Raw genomic sequence first — 23074 nt, forward strand, 5'->3', positions numbered from 1 at the left:
TCATAGGCCAAAAGTATCACTGTTCATCTCTGTGACACCTAGTAAGTCAAACATTATTTTGCATTAATTTCCATGAACGTATGGAATCACAAATCCTCTGAAATGGTTATGTTAAGGTCTCGTCAGTATTTTAAAAACATATCTATATTAATAGATAGAAGTTCTTACAAAGTAACTTTATAGTACACACAAGAAGTAAAATATAATTTTATAAAATTTATTTCTAGGGAAAAATTCTTTTACCTTAAATATTTACATAATTTTATTTTCACTACAATATTCAATTTTAGTTAGAATATTGTACATAGGGATGTCTGGGTGGCTCAAGCCATTCTCCATCTCCCTCTACCCCTCCCCGCTGCTTGTGCTCTCTTCTCTCTCCCTCAAATAAATAAAATCATTGAAAAAAAAAGGAATACTATATATACATGGATCCATGCTCACTAATGATTTCTCAAATTATATAGATACTGAAGATGAAGAAATCTAAATCTCTTAATTGCAACAAATCTGCCAAAGTTCTGTTCTTTTGCAATAAATTATAGCAGGGGTTGGCAAGCCATGCCTTTATGGGGCAAATCAGGTTGCAGCTTGCTTTTGTTCTACATTTTTACCCTTTAAAAAAAAAATTAAAACAAGAGTTTAAAACATTTAAAAAGAAGATCCCGCAGCGGATTCCACAGCTGGCGCACAAAGACTAAAATATTTCCCATCTGGCCCCTAACACAGAACATTTGTCAGCTCCTGACCAATGTGTATTTCTACATGAATGGTCCATCCCTATCTCAAACTTAACCTAAAATCAAAAATCTTCTGCTCAGGCCTACAAAAACTCTTACACACTAGAGCAGAGAAAGGAATACTTCCCAACACGCCCTGGCCTCCCGCAAAAAAATTCTCCCTAGACAACACCTTCAGGCACCTGAATTTCCAGATTTTGCATTTAGTTGCCAATAGCAAGTTACCTCCAGTAAGGTCGATCACTTTACCACATTCTTTAGGTTCCACGCCTTTAAATATAGAAAAGAAGGATTTTTTTTTTACTACGATTGAAAATATTAAAAGAATCATTGCTAACAAATAATCAAGTACTACCTATCAACCACGATTCTGAGCGATGTGTATATTTTTAACTAATTTTTTCTTATGGCAACTTTATAAGGAAGGTAATGCTACTATCATCATTGCAAAGATGAGAAATCTGAGGAACACAGAAATTACATAATTTGCCCAAAGTTACACAGCTGGTAAGTGGCAGCACCACAGCAAGAAACCAGGCAGCCTGGGCTGCGTCCGTGTTTTTACCACTTTCCCACGCTCTTAGTTTAGCCAATGTTTACTCCCGTGTAGAAGGTCCCCTACCACCTAGCTTCCCTGGGGCTCCTACCTTGAAAATGAAACTTGATCTAGAGAGAGTTTCTCCCACAGTAGAGAGCGAAAACACCATCTATGCGTAAACACTAGACAACAGGTGACCCTCGGGATCAGAAAGATGTGATGGAAGTAGATGTTCCAGCCAGGAGAGTAGGAGGACTAAGAGAAACAGAGGCAGAAGAAGACATGGGTGCAATGAGTTCTCCCCCCAGGGGTTGATATTTTGGGGACAGTGAGCGGAAAGTACACTTAGGGGAAGGCTTTGTCCTGCCTCTCTGCTTTGAAATTCCTAATGGAATTTACCAGCGTGTAGGGTGGCCCCATCCAAGAGGCAGTGAAACGGGTCAGGGAAACAGAGGTGAGGATTGGCTGTGCAGGGGAAAGGACCGAGTTAAGACAACCAAGCCTCCACTCTGGAAGGAATTCAGAAGTTTCTGCCTAAACCCACAAGAGAACACAGCAGATGGGTGAGAAAGAGCCAGCAGTGTGCACGGGAGAGGCAGCAGGGAGATGGCATAAAGGAAGCTGGTCCCAGTAAGACAGAGATGGCTTAAAAGCACGGTCCAGTAAGGTAGACTGAGGCTCAGAGGGTCTGCAGCATCTATCTTTCCGAAGGTCTTTCATTTTAAAGAAAATCTCTATCAGATAGGATATGCGTGTACCTTCCAGCATATGCGGCAAGAAGTATTATCTCTATCACAAAATCAACCATCTACCAAATTCTACTAAAATTACAAAGTGGTTTAACCACAATTACAAAGTACATGTTCAGAAAAGATGATCATAATCATACATCACGTATGCTTTTCTGATGCACAAATTCCATCTCTGTAAAGTGAGCTTTACTATTAGCAGTGATGGTAGACAAAGCCTAATGTCCCGTAAAAGAAAAGTTAGCGTCAGGTTAGCTATTTAAATGACCTATTGGATCAGAAAATTAGAATATCGAGGGCAGCCCGGGTGGCTCAGCGGTTTAGCGCCGCCTTCGGCCCAGGGGATCGAGTCCCGCGTCGGGCTCCCTGCGTGGGGCCTGCTTCTCCCTCTGCCTGTGTCTCTGCCTCTCTCTCTCTCTCTCTCTCTCTGTGTTTCTCATGAATAAATAAATAAAAATCTTTAAAAAAAAGAAAATTAGAATTTCGATAGAGAAATAAATAAGCTTACTCAAGTACATGATGAAAGTGAGGTTCACGCCTACGTACAGGTATGACTAGCCCTTGGTAGATCCATGTGCATGGCTAACCCTCAAAGTGTTTTGGGAAACCAATACCAAGACAAAATACACACCTCTCCCAGTATCACCCACGGCAAGAGAACTACAAGAAGTGGACATAATTCCTTAAATGCTTTTTTTTTTTTAAATAATAAAGTCCTAAGAAGAGGGACAGAATAATACTGCAGGTGGGTGTGCAGGTGGGCGGGCAGGTGGGGCACAGGGGTGTGTGCACCTGTGGACACGAGGCCCCATTCCCTGGGGGTGGGGCAGGTGGGCGTGCAGGTGTACACGTGGGTGGGGCGCAGGGGTGCGTGCATCTGCGGACACAAGGCCCCGGTCCCTGGGGCGGTGCAGCTGAATGTGCAGGTGGACACGTGGGTGGGGCGCAGGGGTGCGTGCATCTGCGGACACAAGGCCCCGGTCCCTGGGGCGGTGCAGCTGAATGTGCAGGTGGACACATGGGGGGTCTCCCCGGGCGCAGGGGTGCGTGCACCTGCGGACACGAGGTCCCAGTCCCTGGGGGGGGTGCAGGTGGACACATGGAGGGGGCTCCCCAGGCGCAGAGGTGCGTGCACCTGCAGACACAAGGCCCCAGTCCCTGGGGGGGGGGGTGCAGGTGGACATGTGGGCGGGGCGCAGGGGTGCGTGCACCTGCGGACATGATGCCTCAGTCCCTGGGGGGGTGCAGGTGTGCGTGCAGGTGGACAAGTGGGGGGGGCTCCCCAGGCGCAGGGGTGCGTGCACCTGCGGACACAAGGCCGCGGCCCCTCTCCTCCCCGGGGCCTGCTGGTGGGAGCTGGCGGCGGGCTCGCGGGGCGGGGGCTGGATAGCAGCCGCCTGAGGGTCCCCGCAGCCCTCCCTGCCCGGCCAGCGCCCCCTTGGACCAGGGCTGGGCCTGCAACCCTGGGGCACACTGTGTCCGCATCTGTGTGAGTGCCGCTGCCCCGCCACTGCCCTTGTCACCGCCCTGGGGCTCCTGGACACGCACCAGTGGGCCCTGTACCGCCCCGTCCTCTGGGGTCACAGGGTGGCTTAAGGCTCTTAGGGGCACCGGGGGTCAGGGCTTGGGCAGCGGCCTCAGGCTCAGCCCTTGACCCCGGGGCCCTGGGTTCGAGTCCCACGGCGGCCCCCTCCACCTCAGGGAGCCTGCTTCTCCCTCTGCCTGGGTCTTGGCCTCTCTCTGGGTCTCTCATGAATAAATAAGTAAAATCTTTAAAAAAAAAAAAAAAAAAAACTCTTAACTGTCAGCACCAGTGAGGATGTAGTGACACAAGACTCACAAAATGCTGACAAAGGTATAAATTTGTGCATATTTTCTGGAACATGTGTTGAGCACTGTTAAAATATTTTAAATGTCAGACGTCTTAATTCTGCTCCTAGGAAATTTTCCTTAACAAAATTGTCAGAAACCTGGATGGAGATTCATTCGAAAATATATACACGTAAGTATTATTTTTAATAACCACAAACTAGTCAAATCCTAATGCATTGTGACACATTTTCAATCAGAGTACTATATTTACATTAAAAATAATATTTGCTTTACTTATATAATGTCATGGGGAAACGTCACCATCTGCTGTTAAGAAAACAAAACTAGGAGGCAAATGTTCAAACACTTTTCTGTCAACTATGTAGAAAAAATAACGGTGCAACGAGTTGTTTCGTTGCTTACTTACTAATTACTCACTAATTGCATTGCTGGATCTGATATTTTCCCCACTTTACCGTTTCCTGTACTCGCACTCTCACTATTAACGAGCACATATTACTCTGACAATCAGAAAAAAAAAATCTAAGAAAAAAACTAAAAACTTGACTTTAATGGAGTTAAAAGACAGTGACTGGAGGCCACCCACAACCTGTAGGCTGCAGTTCTGGCCAAAATAAAAGAGAAGAAGGTTTTGAGAGAAAGCACGCACAAATGAGATCCAATATAACCTAGTCTGTATGCAAATTCAGCTTTCTAAACGCATTTATTCTCAGAATCTAAAAAAGAAAACAAAGATGATGGTAAATACTAGAAGAGAGATCCAGCTAGCACGACGCTAGTGCGACCCAAAGCTCCTGCGCACAGAGTCGACTCTGCTTCCCAACCTATTACTCAAAATAAACGCTGCCTTCCAAGGGCCATCCTGTAGAAACAGCACCTTCCTGGATCCCAGCCACAAGCAACCCCAGTGCTCCTTAAGGGGCAACTTACTGGGTCCCCCTGGAGGGCTCGGAGGGTGAGCGTCTGCCTCCGGCTCAGGTCGTGACCCCGGGGTCCTGAGATCGAGTTGGGCTCCCCACACGGAGCCTGCTTCTCCCTCTGCCTGTGTCTCTGCCTCTCTCTGTATGTCTCATGAATAAATAAATAAAATCTTAAGAAAAAAAAAAAAAAGGAAGCATCTTACAACCTTGACTATGCCGGTTGTAGGAGATACATCTTCAATTCCACCTGGCGCGTATTCTTCTCAACCCTCCCTCGCATTGGCCAAGAACAACTATCGCAGGCCCCGCACGAAATAACCACACCGAAAACCCTCCGTTTTGAAGTGACCCAAAGGAACTATAACTAAAAATCTAGGACTCAAAGAGAATTAGAAAAACAGAAGGCACATGACACTGCGCTAATGACCTCAAAACAACTGAGGGGAGGTTCCTGTTTGATTTCTTGCATGTTGCAAGGACGATTTCATTTAAAGAAAATTGCCCAATTTCTTGCCCCAGAGTTGATCATAATGGATTTTCTAAAAAATAATAATAATAATAATAACGTTTACTAATTTTCATAAATTTCTCGCAGCGACCATAGCATTTACAGAGCTACACTGCTATTGTAAAAAGGTCACAAGTTGTACCCCTCAGCATCCGAGACGTCCTCCTGCTGCTTCTCTGAGCTCTCGGCCGCAGCAACCCCTAACGTGTGTCTATCCTAGGATGTCGGGAAGTTGTTTCTTGAGTTTGGGGAATTCTCAATAAAAATTCTAGGAAACCGAGCAGTTTCAAGGAAGCATATGAAGCACGCTCGTCATACTTTTCCTTTCAATTTATATTTCCTTTGGTGTTTTCTGATGCCAGAGATGACTGCACAGGAGAGGAATTACTGTTTTCCTCCATGGACTTTTTATAGTTTCAATTTTCACAAACACCTTGAGTTGCTCCTTTGTCTATCCTGATCTACATACACACGCTACAGAATGTTTTTTTCCTCAAGGAATACATGTAAATTACAACTGAAAGTAAAAATAAAAAGCGTTTCCACTTTATGAAAAAGAAGTCCGTTCCTTGGATTTCTGTGGCTTTGTTTCATTTTGAGACTGAGCTTGATTGCACCTTAGTCTCAGTATTTTTGAAAAGTTTCGATGAGTCACCCAAAAACACCGATCTACATCATTCTCTGATTTCCTTACATTGGTGAGACTATTCAGAAAGTGGATGGTTGGATTATATAGACTGCTTGGTTTTAAGCATCTCAGTTCCTCTAAAATTAACCTAATGATATAGAAAAATGTAAGACACAGAATTTCTTCATCTTATATGGACAAACATGCGCAAACTATGACTCACAGGCCAAACCTCACCCACCACCTGTTTTGTAAATAAAGTTTTATTGGGAGAGAGTCGCGCCCATCCACGTCTCTGGCAGGAGTAAAGGCAATAGTCTCGATAGATGATTTGGCTCATAAGGGCTAAGATATTTAGTATCTGGCTCTTTTCAGAAAAAAAAAAATCTGCCTTCCTCTGTTATGTGAGGTGTTGTCTGTCCTTAGAAAATGCCTTAAACATTTTATGACAAACAGCATCGTCTTTTATAACCAAGATATTCGCGTTTAAAATTCCGAGGGTGGGACACCTGGGTGGCTTAGCGGTTGAGCATCTGCCTTTGGCTCAGCGCCTGATCCCGGATTCCTGGGGTCAAGTCCCACATCGGGCTCCATGCATGGAGCCTGCTTCTCTTCCCTCTGCCTCTCCTGTGTCTCTCATGAATAAATAAATAAAATCTTAATAAAATAAAATAAAATAAAATAAAATAAAATAAAATAAAATAAAAATAAAATAATAAAATAAAATATAAATAAAATAATAAAATAAAATAATAAAATAAATTATAAATAAAATAATAAAATAAAGTAAATAAAATAAATAAAATAAAATAATAAAATATAATATAAATATAAATAAAATAATAAAATATAAATAAAATAAAATAAATAAAATAAAATAAAATTCCAAGGGTGTGTTTTATATATAAAACACGCTAACTGGTTTCCCACATCTTCCGTATCACTAATGACACTATTACATAAGAGAGTCTTTTACTATATGATAGGATTCTCGAAAACTTACTTCTACAACCGCCTACATGCTGCCATTGTCGTCTTTGCTTCCTGCGACAGTAGCAGCATAGCACCTGATGGCATATTGCTTTAAAGAGCCAGGTGGCGATATACAGGAATGCATCCTATGGGAGTCACAGGTAGGGATTAACAGATCCAAAATTATGTACTGAATAATGCTCCTTTCTTTGCATTTATGATTATCTCCACACCTGATCACACCTGGAAGACAGGGCGACTCATCTGGAGAAAGCTTCAGAAGTCCATGGGAATTTTTTTGGATTAATCTTTCCTAAGATCTTCAGACTCCCCCATAATTTAACTCCCATCCGTGTTGACTATGGCTACTTCATTTTGGAAGACAAACGATCACACATCGTCTAAAAGAAGCTATAACATTTCATGCAGTTCTCTAGTGGAATGTCTTTCATTTCCCCGAAAATAGCACAGAGCAAATGTGATGTCAAAGGTATTTGTAGACTTGATACGAAGTTACTGACCAGCTTCACGGAAGATGCTGAAAAAAGGTCACAAATACATCTATTCTAACAGTGGAGTCGCAAAGTGTCCAGTCAGATGCTCAGTAGCAAAACACAACATTACAAACATCATATTCCCAAGGCATATGTGATTTTGAAGGGGTTCGAATGTGCCAAACGACTACACCATTACAAAACCCTGAAGGAGGATATTTCCTATTTTTATTTCTTATTTTTAAAAAAGGTAGTCGTACTTATGCCATTTCTAAAAGTTAAACAGTATAATTCCTATTTTATAAAATAAGAAACATCTAAACCAAAATTCAGTATGGCCCAGGATCCACAGGATATTTAGGTCAATAACACAATTATCTATATGATCTTATTTCTGACTCTTACCGATTTAATAGAAGTTTCATATAATTCTAAACCCAAAAAAGCATAGCCATTCGATATCTATGCCCACACTCTGGAATCTTCCTGAATGATCTAAAATATTTATTCAAAACCTATCATGTATAAGGACTTCATAACTGGTTTTGATCCTTAAGGAACTTGCCAACCGGTGAAGGGAAACCTCAAACAACTAACTGATGCTCTCAGTGTTTGAAGAGAAAAATAAAGAAAGGCTCGTGTTAAAACACAGTGTGAGGCAATTAATTCTCAAGACAGGAAGAGGATGAGGGATCAGGGAAGACTTGGGTGAGAAGGTCACCTCTGAGGAGTAGTGTTCCTCTAGCAAAGTGCACGCCACTTGCAGAGGCTCAGCATCCAAGAAGGTGGATGAGGAATGCATGATATTTTAAGAGGATTTTGAACGTGGCTTTACAGTTGCCCTGGAATTGGTGAACAGAACGCAATGTTGGGGATAAAGGAGCGTTAAGCCGCCCCATATTCTAGAGAGAGACTCATAGCTAAGTCCCGATCCCGCTCCAGAGCCAACTCAGAGGCAGACAAGCCCTTATGACTTCTACTTCCTCCAAACCACCAACGTCACCCCAAGAACCCCCCTAAGTCCATATACAGAAGACAAAAATACCAGGAAGGAAGAGAAAGGCACTGGCTAGAGACAGCAGCCAGAAGCATGAGGCAAAATGCTACAGGACAATACGTAAAAGAGGCTGCGCTACAGACTGAGCTGCTTCCCCCCAAATTCTTCTGTTGAAGCCCTAACCCCACTGCGATGGCGTCTGGAGATGAGGCTTTGGAGATGTGATTAGGGTTGAATGAGGTCATAAGGGTGGGGGCTCCAGGACTGGATTAGGGTCCCTATAAGAAGAGACACCGGAGACCTTACTGTCCCCTCTCTCTCCAGCATTTCAGGACACAGCAAGAGGGCAGCCGTTTGCACGCCAAGAGGAATTCACACGGGGGAAGCAAACAGCTGCCCCCCGACCTTGGACTTCTCGGCCTCCAGGAGCCCAGGGAGGCTATTTTGTCATGAGAGGAGGCTGGCATCTCGTCTCCCGAGTAGACATCCTATCAGCTCAAGGGACTGCTGCTTTGCTGCTAAGCCCAGCCGACCAAAGGGGGAAAAAGATAATGGAGAAAAGCATCAGATGCTATTTGCGGTGTTGGGTTCAGCAAGGCTATGGATCAAAGCTGGCCTCTTTGCAAGGGGACTCTGATAGTGGGGCCTGGTGGGCCATCCCACCCGCAGAGGGGGCGGAGGGGGGGGGGGTTAGGCCCAGGCACACGGAGGGCCAACGGAGGGACCACCGTACGGGGGAAGAACTCACACGCGTCCCACAGAAATGCCCCGCTTTGGAACGCGCCCACACGGGGGCGGGGGGCATCATCAGTGATGAGCTACTATTGGCCAGAAAGAGAAGCAACGACCAACAGAGAATGATCTCAAATCCGAAGACATCCGGCCCCTTTGCCCTACGTTCCCCCTCGGTCCCAAGTTCCATCAAGTGAAAACCAGAAGGAGGCTGGCGGCCACGGAAACTCGAACGGCACCCCCTTCCCCTCCTGGTCCCACGGCTCTAACGTGAACCTGAGGAACAGATGAAGGGGAGACAGGGCTTTGGACGGACCCCACAGTCAAATCGTCGGGAGTAACCAGCGTGCTATAGGATCTGATGCTGCGCAGCATGAATCACTGCAAAAGGATTACGAGGGGGGCGGCTCCAGGAACCTGTAAGAGTCGCCAGAAACACAACTTCGACACCATCCGTTATGGAGGAAGGAGAGTCCACGACTGGTCAGAAGAGATGGATTTGTTTTGGGTCTATTTCAGGCAAATTCCTATCGCCATCATTTTCTCCCACCGTCTAACACTATCTTCTCTACCTTTTTTTTTTTTTTTTGTAAATTTATTTTTTATTGGTGTTCAATCTGCCAACATATAGAATAACACCCAGTGCTCATCCCGTCAAGTGCCCGTCACCCAGTCACCGCCACCCCCTCCCTACCTTATTCCCTTGCAAATCCCCCTTTTCAACACTCTCTCACCTGATCCATTGTTCGTATGCAAAAATAACAAAGAATTCTTGTTAAACTTTGTGTCGAAGGAAAAGATTAAAGTTTTTGAGAAGAACATTCAATATAAAAGTTGTTCTTGGACACAGCCATCAATGTAAGCATGTTTTGGGGGGTTCTTTTTTTCTTTTTCATCTCGACCCAGGCGTCCTGTTCATGTACCAGCCAACCCCTCACCCTGGTTTTACTCCCACTACACTGGTCTGTCTCCTTCAGCATCTCCTCACTGCTTTGAGATTTTTTTTCTGAAATATTTTCCCATCCTCTCCACGCGGCTCCATCGAGTGTTCCAGGCACACCTACGAGAGGCCCATCCTTAGACTCTTTTCCGTTCCTGGTCAGGAAATAAGCTTCCTTGACAGCCAGGACAAGCCAGGAATTCTGACAGGAGATGAGAATGAATTTAGCCAAGATGCGAGAAGGCACAGGATGGACCCATCTGGGGACACCCCTGAGAAGCCACTACGGCTTTTTATGCTTCACCTGTTGACCCCGGAGCTTCAAAAGCGAGGATGGAAAAGAGCACCTAGAAGCACGGTGCGAGGCTGCTGGGACTCCTGATCCTTGTCTCATCCTTGACCTATTGGCGACGCCTTGGACCAAGGTTTCCCAGCTGGGGAGAGTTCAGGCGGCTTCCCCAGGGAATATCTAGGAAGAGGGAACCAAGAGATTTAAAACACAAAAGAGACTCTAACTCAGCTCTCGTGCCCTTGTGCCCCAAGAATCTGCCTGAGGTTCAGTGACATCCTCCTAGAAACGGGCCCCGCCGTCCCTCCTCCGTGGCCGCCCAGCGGGATTCCCGACGGTGAGGGCTGACCTGGCCTGTCACTGCCCCCGGGGGGCCACATACATGTTCGGGAAGACACACCTTGGACCGTGGAGCTCAATCAGTGCATATATAACTAGAATTAGAAACAAAGAAAGTGGGGCAGTCCCAAGGGCTTTCCAGCTGGGCCTCCGCACATCAGAGAAAGGAGTCGGGTCACCAAGTAACCCCGCGACTTGCTCTGAACAGCAGGGATCTTGACAGTCCCAGGAAGGAGCCGGGAAAGCGGGGGCACCTGGTCCTCCGAGGGCAGCTCCAGGGGGGGTGTCTCCCCAGCACAGGCCCACAGCACCACTCGGGGCCCGGCCGCCTCCCTGGAGCTGGAACATCACACTGGCTCCCTCTCCGTCTGCCTCTCCCTGGGCTCCTGCTCTCTCTTGCTCGCTCTCTCCGTTTCAAATAAATAAATAAAATCTTAAAGTACCAGTTTACAGTGCTTTCGTCTTCAGGAAAGACTTTTTTTTCCTTAAAGATTTTATTTATTTATTCATGAGACACAGAGAGAGAGGCAGAGACCCAGGCAGAGGGAGAAGCAGCCCCCCCGTGGCCGGTGACCCACGGCCACCTGCCACAGGCTGGGGGACAGCCCACCACCGTGCCTCTTGCGGCCGCCGAGGGCCACCTGCCAGGAGGAGCGACAGCGGGGGACACAGTGGGGCCCGGCAGGCACTCACCACCAATCCCTTCCAGACCAGGGAGGTGAGGTTACCTCAACGCCCATGAATACCTTGTCATGAAGTCAAGGACAAGCAGCAGCAGCCCCCGGAAGGCGGGGTGGCTCCTTGACATTCCACGCGCGTGCCCGTCGGCCACGTGGGCCTGGGTGCCCTGTCCCCGCCGAGTCGCCGGGCTGTGGCCGCCCTTCCCCAGCACCCACCCCACTAGGAAGCCGTGGAGCCAACACGCCGGCAGGGAGGCCTTGCCACCCCTTCTTTCTTTCTGACCTTTGCTTTTTCATTTCTCTCTGCTTTTGATCAACCCTTCCACACTCCTCAGCTTTTGTGCAAAGAGAAGTTGGGTCACAGAGACCTCATCAGACACTCAGGGCGCCCCGTCCCTTCTGTGTGATTGCACGTTCGTGGCAGCGCCGAAAATCCAGCCCCTTCCCGTTGGGTGCATTTGTACAGAACACCCCAAGTGGCTGCTTTTTTCTAGTCGAAAACGTCACATTTCTTTTGAAGGTTTTCCCCCCTCCAAGGGGCTTACGATGGGTGGCCGTCTTTCTGTACCAGGGCCGTCCCTACATAACAGAGAATGTCCTACTAACTCAAATGACGAAATTAATAGAAGGTTTGACAAACATGGAACGGGAGCAAATGAAACTGAAAACTCTTTTTTAAAATACATTTTTTTAAAGATTTTATCTATTTATTCCTGAGAGACACAGAGGGAGAGGCAGAGACCCAGGCAGAGGGAGAAGCAGGCTCCATGCGGGGAGCCCTACGCGGGACTTGATCCCGGGACCCTGGGGTCATACCCTGGGCCGAAGGCAGGTGCTCCACCGCTAAGCCGCCCAGGTGCCGTGAGAAGGCTTGTAGAATATATCATCTGGGATAGAAAATAATCTCCCTTTGGCTACAGGCCATAGCCCTCTAGGCAACTACCATTAACTGTGCCACTACCATGAGCTCGGCCCACAGACATCCACTTCTATAGACACACAAGGCATCTCTGCACCTGTTGCGTAAACCATAGCAAGGACGTTCACAATCTTTTCTTTTCCAGGACACCCTGCAGGCTACCATCTTCACAAAAAGTCACAATTTCCAAAACTGCAGTTTACGCAACACTGAGATGAAAGGCTCCTTGAGGAACTCTGGAGCCTCCTTAATCCTACCAAAACCACAGAATGGCCTCAAAGCCCAGAGAACCAGGTGCAGCTCCTGGTGCCGTCTTTAGACAGCGATGGGACCTTAGCAAGGTACATCGTGTCTCTTAACCTCTTTCTTTATCTTTAAAATAAAGAAACCAGAGTAGACGGCGTCCAAAGTCCTTCCCAGCATCTAAGTACATCTATTAAGGTCACAGGTAGCTTATCAGCATCAACCTCAGCCATGTTATATTAATCATCAGGACCATCCGATTTGACACCTGAGGGAATTCCTCTGCTCTAACCGTCTTAGTTTCCCAGAAAGAAATGAAGTCCAGAGAAACTAAATGTATTGTCCGGTTTTACACCCAGAGGTAACGCTGGGGTTCACCGTGTGTCGCCTTGGGTTCCCGGTTTAAGCCTCCACTAGTAGCTCATTCAGCTAACAGGGAGCGCACGGCGCGCACCAGGCACTGGGCTGCCTCTCCCTATTAGTTTCAGTTTCAAAACAGGTCAATGAAATGGCAGTATTAGTGGAACTTGAATGGTTTTAATTTCACATCTCCGCTCCAACCATCCTACACCAACACTAGCACCGCCAGCAAACGGCTGCAATAATGCAATGGTCTTCACTCTCCGTATTTCCAAATAGCGACTTTTTGGGTCAGAACCACTAAAGTCAACATGTCACCCATAACGACTCTGTGTCACCCTAACCCACTGCAGCCCAGCTGATAACTTCTCTACCTTGGAGGAAGCCAGAAGCTTCACAATCTGCTTTCCCCTGTGGCTAAGCCATCACACTCTTGCTTTGGGATCTCTGTCCAATGTGGTTTGATGATAATAATGGTAAATATTGTCATATATCTACATGTCTACTGTTTCTTGGATGATTCACTTGGAGAAAGGAGAAAAATTAATCCCACACGGTTCCAAGTTAAATGAAGAACCTGTAAGAACAACGAGCTTTTTCTTTGGAAATCTGCCCTGTAGGTTCCAGAGAAATAAAAAGGTTTGTCAAATGCCAATCCGTGCTCCGGAGCTAATGCCCGAACTATAAAAAACCCGTTGGGAGAGAGAAGGAAATTGTATCTTGGTTTGGAAGACTAGAGTTGAACAGTCAGGGGCCAGAAGTAGAGGATGAGATGAGGAAGAAGGTTCTAGTTATAGTTATACCCTGTTTTCTCCTCTATTTTCCTTCAAAGGTAGGATTAGGAGATGCTTGTTTTACTGCACGTATTAACCTCGACTGGCACTTTCTGGCTGCATCTGTATTGCATTACAGATGCATCATCTGGCTGCATCTGCATACCCTCGACCCAAGTAATTACTCTTCGAATCACTGCTGCAAGAAAGACAGGTACCTAGAACAAGGGACTGGGAAAAATCCTTGGAGAACAAGGTATTGGAATCGTAGAGAGTTAGAGAGTCGTCAAATCCAGAAGAGGCTCTGCAGTTGAGGACGTAAGCTACAGTCAAGGGTTTTGTCTCGAGGCTGATAATACCTGTCAATGATGACCTCCATTAACAGAGAAGAAGTCTACAGGGAAGAGTATAGAGTGGGGTCTCTATAAAGTCAAAACTGAAAAAAAGTAGGCCAAGTGGGAAAAGACAAATGGAACAGATAAAACAAAAATTAAAAAAAGTAAACAAATACTTGGTAGAACAGAAGAAGGATTTTGAAAATATGAAGACATAACTGGGTATAATAAATATAAAAAAAACCCCACAAGTGATAAAAGTAAAGATTTAGGTAGATATCCTGAACGTCAGAATGAGCACTGCCAGAAAGTGGCAGTATCCTGCAAGGTATTAGGAACAAACACTTAGACGGGGAAAATAAAGGAAGAATGAAGGGTAGATGGAAGATGAAAGTAGTAATTTCAACTCTGTCTACTTGCAGTCTGAAAAAAAAGTAAGACAATAAATGAAAAGATAGTAATCAAGGTTTTTCCAAAATTCTATACAGAAGCCCTCAAAACAAAGATAAGAGTAGCAAAAAATAAATAAATAAATAAATTCATTACAAATACATCCCACTCACCGCCAGGCATATGTTAGCGGCATCCAAAAGGCTTCAGGCCCTCCAAAGAGGACACACTAATGGCCAACAGACATAAGAAAAGATGTTCAACATCACTGATCATCGGGGAAATGCAAATCAAAAATCACAGCGAGGTATCACCTCACCCCCGTCCACATGGCTAAATTTAAAACCACAAGAAACCGCACGCATGTGTTGGCGAGGACGTGGAGAAAAAGGAGACCTCCTGCACCGTTGGTGGGAATGCAAGCTGGTGCTGTGCCTGTGGAAAGGACCATGGAGGTTCTCCAAAAGCTTAAAACTAGAGTCACTGTATGATCCAGTAATTCCACGACGTAGCATTTACCCCCAAGGATACGAAAACACTAATTTGAAAAGATAGATGCACCCCTCATGTTTATTGCAGCAGTATCTACAATAGCTGAATTATGGAAGCACCCCGTGTCCACTGATAGGTGACCAGATAAAGTAGATGTGGTCTATATATTTTATATACATATTATACGTACATATATACATTATATGTATACATACATTATATACATAAATATACATATATACATTATATACATATATAATATATACATATTATATACTTATATACATGTATATACTTATATACATGTATTATAAACATATATACATTATATATAATATATACATACATTATATACGTGTATACATAATGTATACACGTATAATATGTATATATTATATATGTATATAATGTATATAAAGTATACATGTATATAATGTATGTATATATTATATATAATATGTATCTTATATTATACATATATGTATATATTATATTATACATATATACACAGTATATATGTATATATACCCATAATATATATACATAAACACATAATGGAATATTACTCACTTGTAAAAATGAATGAAATCTTGCCTTTTACAACAACATGCATGGTTCTAGAGAGTCTTATGCTAAGTGAAATATGTCAGTAAAAGACAAGTATCATAGGATTTCACGCATGCGTGTAATTTTTAGAAACAAATGAATAAAGAAAAAAAGAGAAACCAAAAGAAGCAGACTCTTAAGTATAGAAAACAAACAGAGGGTTAGCAGAGGAGAGGCGGGGGTGGGGGTGGGGAATAGGACCAGGGGAGAAAGAGCACACTTACGACGAGCACTGGGTAGTGTACAGAAGTGCTGGATCACTATGTTGTACCCCTGAAACTATGGTAACTCTACTGGAATGTTAAAAAAAAATCAAGCCAAAGAGAAACCAACCATATTCATCAGAGTGAAAAAGCAAAGGTCAGAGTGACATCATGCTTCTTGAAAGAAACAACAGATGCGAGATAATGGACCAGAGTCCCCACGATGCTGAAGAAGAATAACTTGGTACCTAGAATTAAATACCTAGATGAACCATTATGTGCACGTGAAGGCAAAATCAATACATTTACAGGCATAGAAGAGGTCAGGAAAGTTCACCCTTTATGGCCCATTTGAGGTAATCTTTGGAGAAAGCACGAGACACAGGAAGCAAAGATAAGTAAAGAATTTTATGTTTAGTGTTTTAAATAAGCAAAACTTAGGAAGCACCTCGAATACTGCCTGGCACAGAGGGAGCACTCAGGAAAAATGAGCGGCTATTACCTCCATTTTCAGTACTTTGTCAAGTAGTTGTGCAGATACGGACATACTCATCCTTCTCCAAAACTGAAGGAAAAGCTTTTTAAGGCTCTTTATGAAGAATGCGTTTACTAGAGACTATTGAGCAGATATCATTCATTCATTCATTCATTGCTGCGTCTGGAAGATCCCATTCGATCTTATGAAGCTCTTACCCAAAGCCTCATAGCAAGTGTTCCTGCACGCTCCCATGAACGCGGAATTGGTGGGTTTGTCTAATGTTGGACTATCCCTCCAGTCCTCAGGGAAATCCCATTCGATCCTGATACGCGTCTCCCTGGTGGGGGCGGCTGGGCCCTGGGTTTTCCTGGTGGGTCAGCTAATGTTTTATTTAGTATTAAAAAAAAAGCTCCTGGATTTTTGTTTCTCTGTCGGACAGCCTTGCTGAGCTTGCAGATTCGTCTTCCTAGTTGTTCGTTTTCATTGCTTTCACTTATAAATAATGATGATTTCATCTCGTCCCTCTCTGTCTTCATGCCCCTTCTGAGTGTTCCGGTGAAGTGCGCGGTCTTTGGAGAGCCTTCGCTGTGGGCCCCGGGCATACGGTCCTGGTTGCTTCGGCACCACCTGAAACGTCGTGACAAAAGCACGCCGAGGAGCTCACCAGGGCTCCACGGGCCAAAGTGCTTGGCCTGGAGCCAACAATAAATGTTAACTGACTATTGAAAATATTTACTCAGTAGAGTCCAGAACCAGAGATACCGGAGGGCACGTGATGTGATGAGCATGCGACTGATTAGTCACCGAACTTTATATCCGAAACTGGTGACACAGTCAATGCTAGTTAACTGAATTCAAATTACAAACAACAACAACAACAACAACAACAACAACAACAAAAACCATAGGGAACACCTAATCCAATCGTGAGAGTTTAGGAAAGCACCCCGGAGGAGACAATAGGAAACCGAGAGCGCGGACCAGCTGGGGAGGCAGTGGGTAGGGGAGGCCGGCGGGTAGATCACCCCCCAGGGTAGGCCTGTGGGCCCCCCGCTCAGCCAGCGCCCAGAGCCTGGCTCGTCGAGGTCGGGCAGCTGCTCGGTGGGAGCACACGGAGGACCAGCCCTTCCCGTGCAAAGATGAATTGCTCCAGCGGATCAGAGCTGCAGGAACGAACCACATCTGAGTCAGCCTTTACCCCTCAGAGTGCTTGGCAAGGGCCGTGAACCGAGAAAGTGCCCGATAATGCTCGCTGCTCCTAGGCAGCTTTCCGGCCTGTGGCTCGCCTGCCTGATGGAAAACCACAGCCGGGAGCCAATACTTTATAAACCGCGGAGGCTCCGAGTAATGTGGCTCCAATTAAGAAAGGTCAAGGTTTAGAGGAGAGAGACCTCGACATCACATCTAAATCAGCCGTGGGAAAAACCGCATGTCTCAGGTCTTAGAGGTCCTTCTCAAAACAATGAGAAGAGGATCTTGCTTCCCAGGGGTGAAGTCTAAAGAGCTAAAATACAGATTCTTAAAAATCTGACATGCAAGGTTACTGCAAATTTTAACGTGACATAATAAAGTTGGTATGACTATGCATTTGTTTCCTTGGATTCGCAGAAGGAGCACTAAATAAATTAAATATTAACAATACTACTTTAAAAAAAAAAAGAAATTTTAAGGGACGCCTCGGTGGCTCAGCGGTTGAGCACCTGCCTTCAGCCCAGGGCATGACCCTGTGGTCCTGGGATCGGGTCCGGTATCGGGCTCCCTCCAGGGAGAGCCGGCTTCTCCCTCCGCCTATGTCTCTGCCTCTCTCTCTGTGTGTCTCATGAATAAATAAATAAAAATCTTTTAAAAAAATAAAAATACAATATTACTCTTTGCACAAAATTTTTCTCATCTTTTTTTGTATTTTGAAGTCCTTTCTTCAAAATACTTGGCAAACAGAATTCAGAAAATGAAAAAAGAAAAAATTTTTAAAAAAATGAAAAGATTTCTATTTTAAATTTAGCAACCAGGGTGTGTCTTGGTTCTATTTCCTTTCATTTATTGAAATATTTACTTTGTAATTCGTAAAATTATCCCCTCCATAAAAACTGGCACAAAATCTGAAACAGCACTCCCTTTTTTTTTCTTTTTCTTTTTTTTTTTTTTTTTTTTTTTTGCTATAAAAGGCTCAGGCTAATCTAAAAAGCTCATATGCACCATTCTAAAAAATGAATGGAAAGATTCTATCAGTAGCCTGGCCCAAAATAGATCCTCAGGAAATTCTATTTCCCTTCCTGACCCTGACAGTAAGGCATGCCGGGAACGGTTTTCCACCAGTGACATGATTGCCGGTGATTTATTTCGAGTCAAACCTAGTCAAGCTCCTTTTCTCAAAACTTTAGATCACTGGACCCCTCAGCAACATGTGATAGATTATGGACAACAAAAATAACACCGTGAAAGATACACCGTGAGCCAGGCGAGGTGCTGGGCATGTAAGGAGGCTGTGTTCCCCGAACTGCAGCCCCTCCAACCCCATCATCACAACCCTTGTCATCTTTGCACCACTTCCGTCGTTTGCTCAAGAGGAGGGTCTATACGAACGCAAGTCCACATAATAGAATACTCCGGATATTATTAGAGAGGTATCCGTTGGGAGGAGACGGAACAAAGGAGAAATGCAGTCAGTATTTCCAGGGGCTACAGAGGAGGGGAAATCGGGGCTTCACCCGGAGAGCTCCAAAGAGGAGATGACTCTACAAAGACTGGTGTATTAAAGAAAAAAAAAAAAAAAGAACAAAAACTTAGATACAGAAATAGATTGGCGGTTGCCATCCCCAATAGATGGGGAGTGGGTGAAATGGGAAGGGGGTAAAGGAAATCATAAGGCACACACTTAGTGTCATGAGATAAATCAGCCACGGGAACATAATGCACAGCATGGTGACTGTATTGCACATTTGAAAGTTTCTAGAAGCGTAAGCAAGCCTCTCTTGCATGAGGGCCTCAGGGGTGGGGGGGTTGTGGGGAGGGACACAGAATTCAGTCCATAACTGTTACCTTTCCAAAAGCTGATAAAAATATGAATGGCAACATGTGACCCTAAGAGTCCTGGATGCAGTGCTAGAGACCACCAGTGCGGCGGATGGTCGGTCGCAGGTGCGCGGAGGAGAGTCCAAGCGCGGGGCTGGTGGGGGGCCGCAGCAGGAGAGCGGGTTGGGACCACCTCGCTGCAACGGGGCAAGCTCCGAACCAAGCCCAGGAGGCAGGGGAGCGGGCTGTGCCTGCAAGCAGCCTGGGGGGCAGCAAGTTCAAGGACCCCGAGGTCAGAGCAGAGCAGCGTGCGTGATGGGCGGGAAGGAAGAGTCGTAGGGAAGATGAGAGACAGAAGCACCCTCGGGGCCACCCGGACCGTGGTAATGGGAGTCGGCTTTTACAGAAGGAGATGAGGGGGCGCAGGAGGCTCTGGGCAGAGCAGTGGTGCGACAGTGTTCTCACAGGGTCACAGCATGTGGTTGTGGTGTCCAGGGACAGTCGCCATCACCAGCACCCCCTGCATGAACGAGCCTGGCGGGTGCCCATGGAGGGCCCGCCGGGGGGCGGGGTGAGGGACCCCAGGCGACAGGCCTGCCCCATGTCCGTGGCCGGCTCAGTCCTTGGTCAACCGGACAAATGGTCCTGGTGTCCCCACACGCAGGCTGGCGGAGCCTGTCGCCCAGCAGGTAGGCACCGACTCTGAGCTGACTTGCGCCCCGACAGGGGCGACCCTGCTGCAACCTGGGGGAGACAACACACACCTCGGGCCTTGCCGACCGGCCAGCAGCTTCCCGGTGCGGCGCGGGTCCCATCGAGCTGCCTGGGCACTGCCCGGGGGAAAGAGGGACCAACATGTCCAAGTGGAGTCTACAGGAAATTCCTCAACCCTGGACTTGCCAGACTGCAAAGTAAGACTTGTCATCCCTCTTGCCTCTCCAGACAGCCAAACATTTAGGACGAAGTTCAAATTCAAGGTCCAATAGCACAAGGCGCTCTCGGGTTAAAGATCAAATCAAGTGCGTGGCTGGAAGATGCCTCATTAAGACCTCAGATGAGGCCGTGACCCTGGGGTCCCGGGATCGAGTCTCACCTCGGGTCCCTGCATGGGGCCTGCTTCTCCCTCTGCCTGTGTCTCTGCCTCTCTCTCTGCGTCTCTCATGAATAAATGAATAAAATCTTTAAAAAAATAAAATAAAAAGACCTGAGATGAAGGTAGTGCCTCATAAACTGGGTCCGCGTGACCAAAGCCCTTGGAAAACCTGTAAGGGCTTGTACCAGCACTTTCTGACTTGCATCCAAAGTAAAGCCGGGGGTGTCCCGAGAGTCCCATGGGCCCATCCTTCCCTAATGGAGGGAATCTTGATGGAAGGCTTCCTAGGAAGCCCTCAAGCTGTTGAAGAAAACTTTACTAAGAAAAGCTCACCAGCAGGTAAACAAAAGCAAACACCCAAAAGGTCCCTACGGACCCAACTCCCAGCAGGAAGGGCTACCCCAGCTGCCGACAAGAGCTCGTTCTTCTGGAAAAGAACTACGGGCTCAAAGGAGGGGCCTTTGATTTTGCAGCCAGCTGGGGCGGGGGGGGGCAGGGGGCCGGGGGCTGGGGGCCGGGGTCCAGGGGCTGGGGGCCGGGGGATGCCAGGTGTGCCGCAGGCCCTGGGCCCAGCCAGCCACCTGGTGGTGGGCCAGGATGTGGGTGCGACAAGCAGAAAGGTGAGGGCGCCTCTGAGATTGGCTGGTGGCCATGTAGGCGACGCCAAGAGCCAAGGGCCTCAGGGCAAGGAGGGGCTGGGAAGCTGTCGGGGTGTGGGTGCTGCGCCGGGAGTCTCAGGAGCCCAGACACCTGCTCCCGAAGCCCGGCTCCGTTGCAGGGGTGGGGGCTCAGGGACGTCACCACTGGGTTCACCTCTCAGGTCCCTCGGACCCACCAGAGGGCCTAGCCCCGCGAGGCGGCTGAGACCCCGGGGCAGCGAGCCATCATCACCTGCCACCTGCCACCTGCCAGCCGGGAAGGGCCAGGCACCAAGCCCCCGACCCCTCTGTTTGGGGCTCAGGGGTGAGGCCGAAAGGGGTGCAGGGGGGGCAGGCCCACGGGGACTGAAGGATCCAGGCCCTGCGGACCCCAAGCCCCACCACGGGGTCTGGCCCTGCGGCTTCCTGGCTGGGGACACGGGAGGGGACTGCACGCGGAAGGCACGACTGACTGGGAGGCCTTGCCTGCGGAGCGCGGCCGAGGAAGCGGGCGGCCGGGGCCACGCAGAGCCAGAGGCAGCCGCTCGCTGTTGCTGCGTGCGGGACAGAGAGGGCGACACGCCCATGGCAGGGACGCGAGCACTGGGGACAGACGACCGGGCGCGGGATGCATCCTGGGCACCCCGAGCTGCGGCGGGGCCAGGCTGCTGCCTACCCTCCCACTGGCTCCTTCCCCAGTGAATCCCCCCAGACCAGTCCCCCCAGTGCCCGTGTCCACCGCGATCCCCGCCGCAGTCGCTCCATCAGGTCTCCACCTGCCCCGTGTCCCCCCGCCTAGCCGCGCAGTGTCCGGGCCGCGTCCCCGCTGCAGGCCCCCCAGACCAGCCATGTGACTTACCTTCGGCCGCTCTCACACTGTCAAGGGTTCCTTCCAAGTGTGACCATGGAGACACACATCACAGCGTGCATTCACAGAGACAAAAGCCCTCACAGCACCCAATACACCCAGCAGGGGGACAACGCCATTCCCCCTGGGGGGGCTGGGGCATGGCCACTTTCAGCCAGGTGGAAGGACGGCAAGGGGGGTGTGGGAGCAGCAGGTGCGTCCAGGCCGGCAGGTGCGTCCAGGGCCTGCAGGTACATCTAGGGTCAGCAGGTGCGTCCAGGGCCTGCTGCTGCGTCCAGGGCCCGCAGGTGCATCTAGGGTCAGCAGGTGCGTCCAGGGCCGGCAGGTGCGTCCAGGGCCGGCAGGAGCATCCAGGGTCGGCAGGTGCATCCAGAGTCGGCAGGAGCATCCAGGGTCAGCAGGTGCATCCAGCGTCGGCAGGTGCGTCCAGAGTTGGCAGGTGCATCCAGCATCGGCAGGTGCGTCCAGAGTTGGCAGGTGCATCCAGGGTCAGCAGGTATGTCTAGGGCCCACAGGTGCCTCCAGGGCCAGCAGGTGCATCCAGGGCCCGCAGGTGCATCCAGGGTCAGCAGATGCGTCCAGGGCCGGCAGGTGTGTCCAGGGTCTGGAGAGCCGTCGGGCTGAGGCCACCTGGACACCATCCTGTCCAAGCTGGAGGAAAAGCTTCGCAGAGGCCAGTGCCCCCCACCCCAGCCTCCCTCACACACGCTCTGGGTTCTGACACTACGGCCACCCAAGGGCCGGGCGACCGGCAGCGCGGGGTCAGAGGCCCTCAAAGTGGACCACGGCCACCCCGGGGAGCCCACAGCTCTCCAAGGTCCCCAGGGGGTGTAGAGAGTTCTAAAGGAACCAATTTCCAGATGCACTATGTCCACGGGGACCCTTGATTTAATGAGGGATACGCCTGAAATGTGCCAACAGCAAGCATTTTCTGGAACGTTCTCCTTTCCCACTTCCCCTTTCATAATTACCCTCCTTCCGTTTTACCAAAGAAAGGCGCATCCCTCTCCCATTCAGAATCTTACCATGTGCCCTGCCTCCCCAGGATGCCAAATAGGGGGCAAATGTGGAAAACTGATACTAGAGAAACCTTCCAGGAAGGCATCAATGTTAATGCTACTCATGTCTACATTCACGATGCACATTTCCAATACGGTTTAGTTTTATGACTCATAATTACTCATCGAAAGCTAATGAATTGCTTTGATTACCTGTGTACTAATACTTAAAATAATAATATTGGGCAGCCCGAGTGGCTCAGCGGTTTAGCGCCGCCTTCAGCCCAGGGCGTGGTCCTGGAGACCC

At 47.8% G+C, this 23074-nt stretch overlaps 1 protein-coding gene across 3 annotated transcripts in view; it reads right to left on the minus strand.

The window, feature by feature from the left end:
- Nucleotides 1-23074, minus strand: part of IL15 (interleukin 15) — a 64177-nt gene that overhangs the window by 35687 nt on the left and 5416 nt on the right. Inside the window, exon 1 of one of the 3 annotated variants that reach the window (XM_035702245.2) lies at nucleotides 4987-5006. The exons of the other annotated variants lie outside the window; for them this stretch is intronic. The gene's annotated coding sequence lies outside the window, so the exon portion shown is untranslated. Of the gene's footprint in view, nucleotides 1-4986; nucleotides 5007-23074 lie in introns of those variants that run through there. 3 annotated transcript variants of the gene reach the window in all.

This window comes from Canis lupus, chromosome 19, assembly GCF_003254725.2.
Source record: "Canis lupus dingo isolate Sandy chromosome 19, ASM325472v2, whole genome shotgun sequence".
NCBI classification, from domain to species: domain Eukaryota; kingdom Metazoa; phylum Chordata; class Mammalia; order Carnivora; family Canidae; genus Canis; species Canis lupus.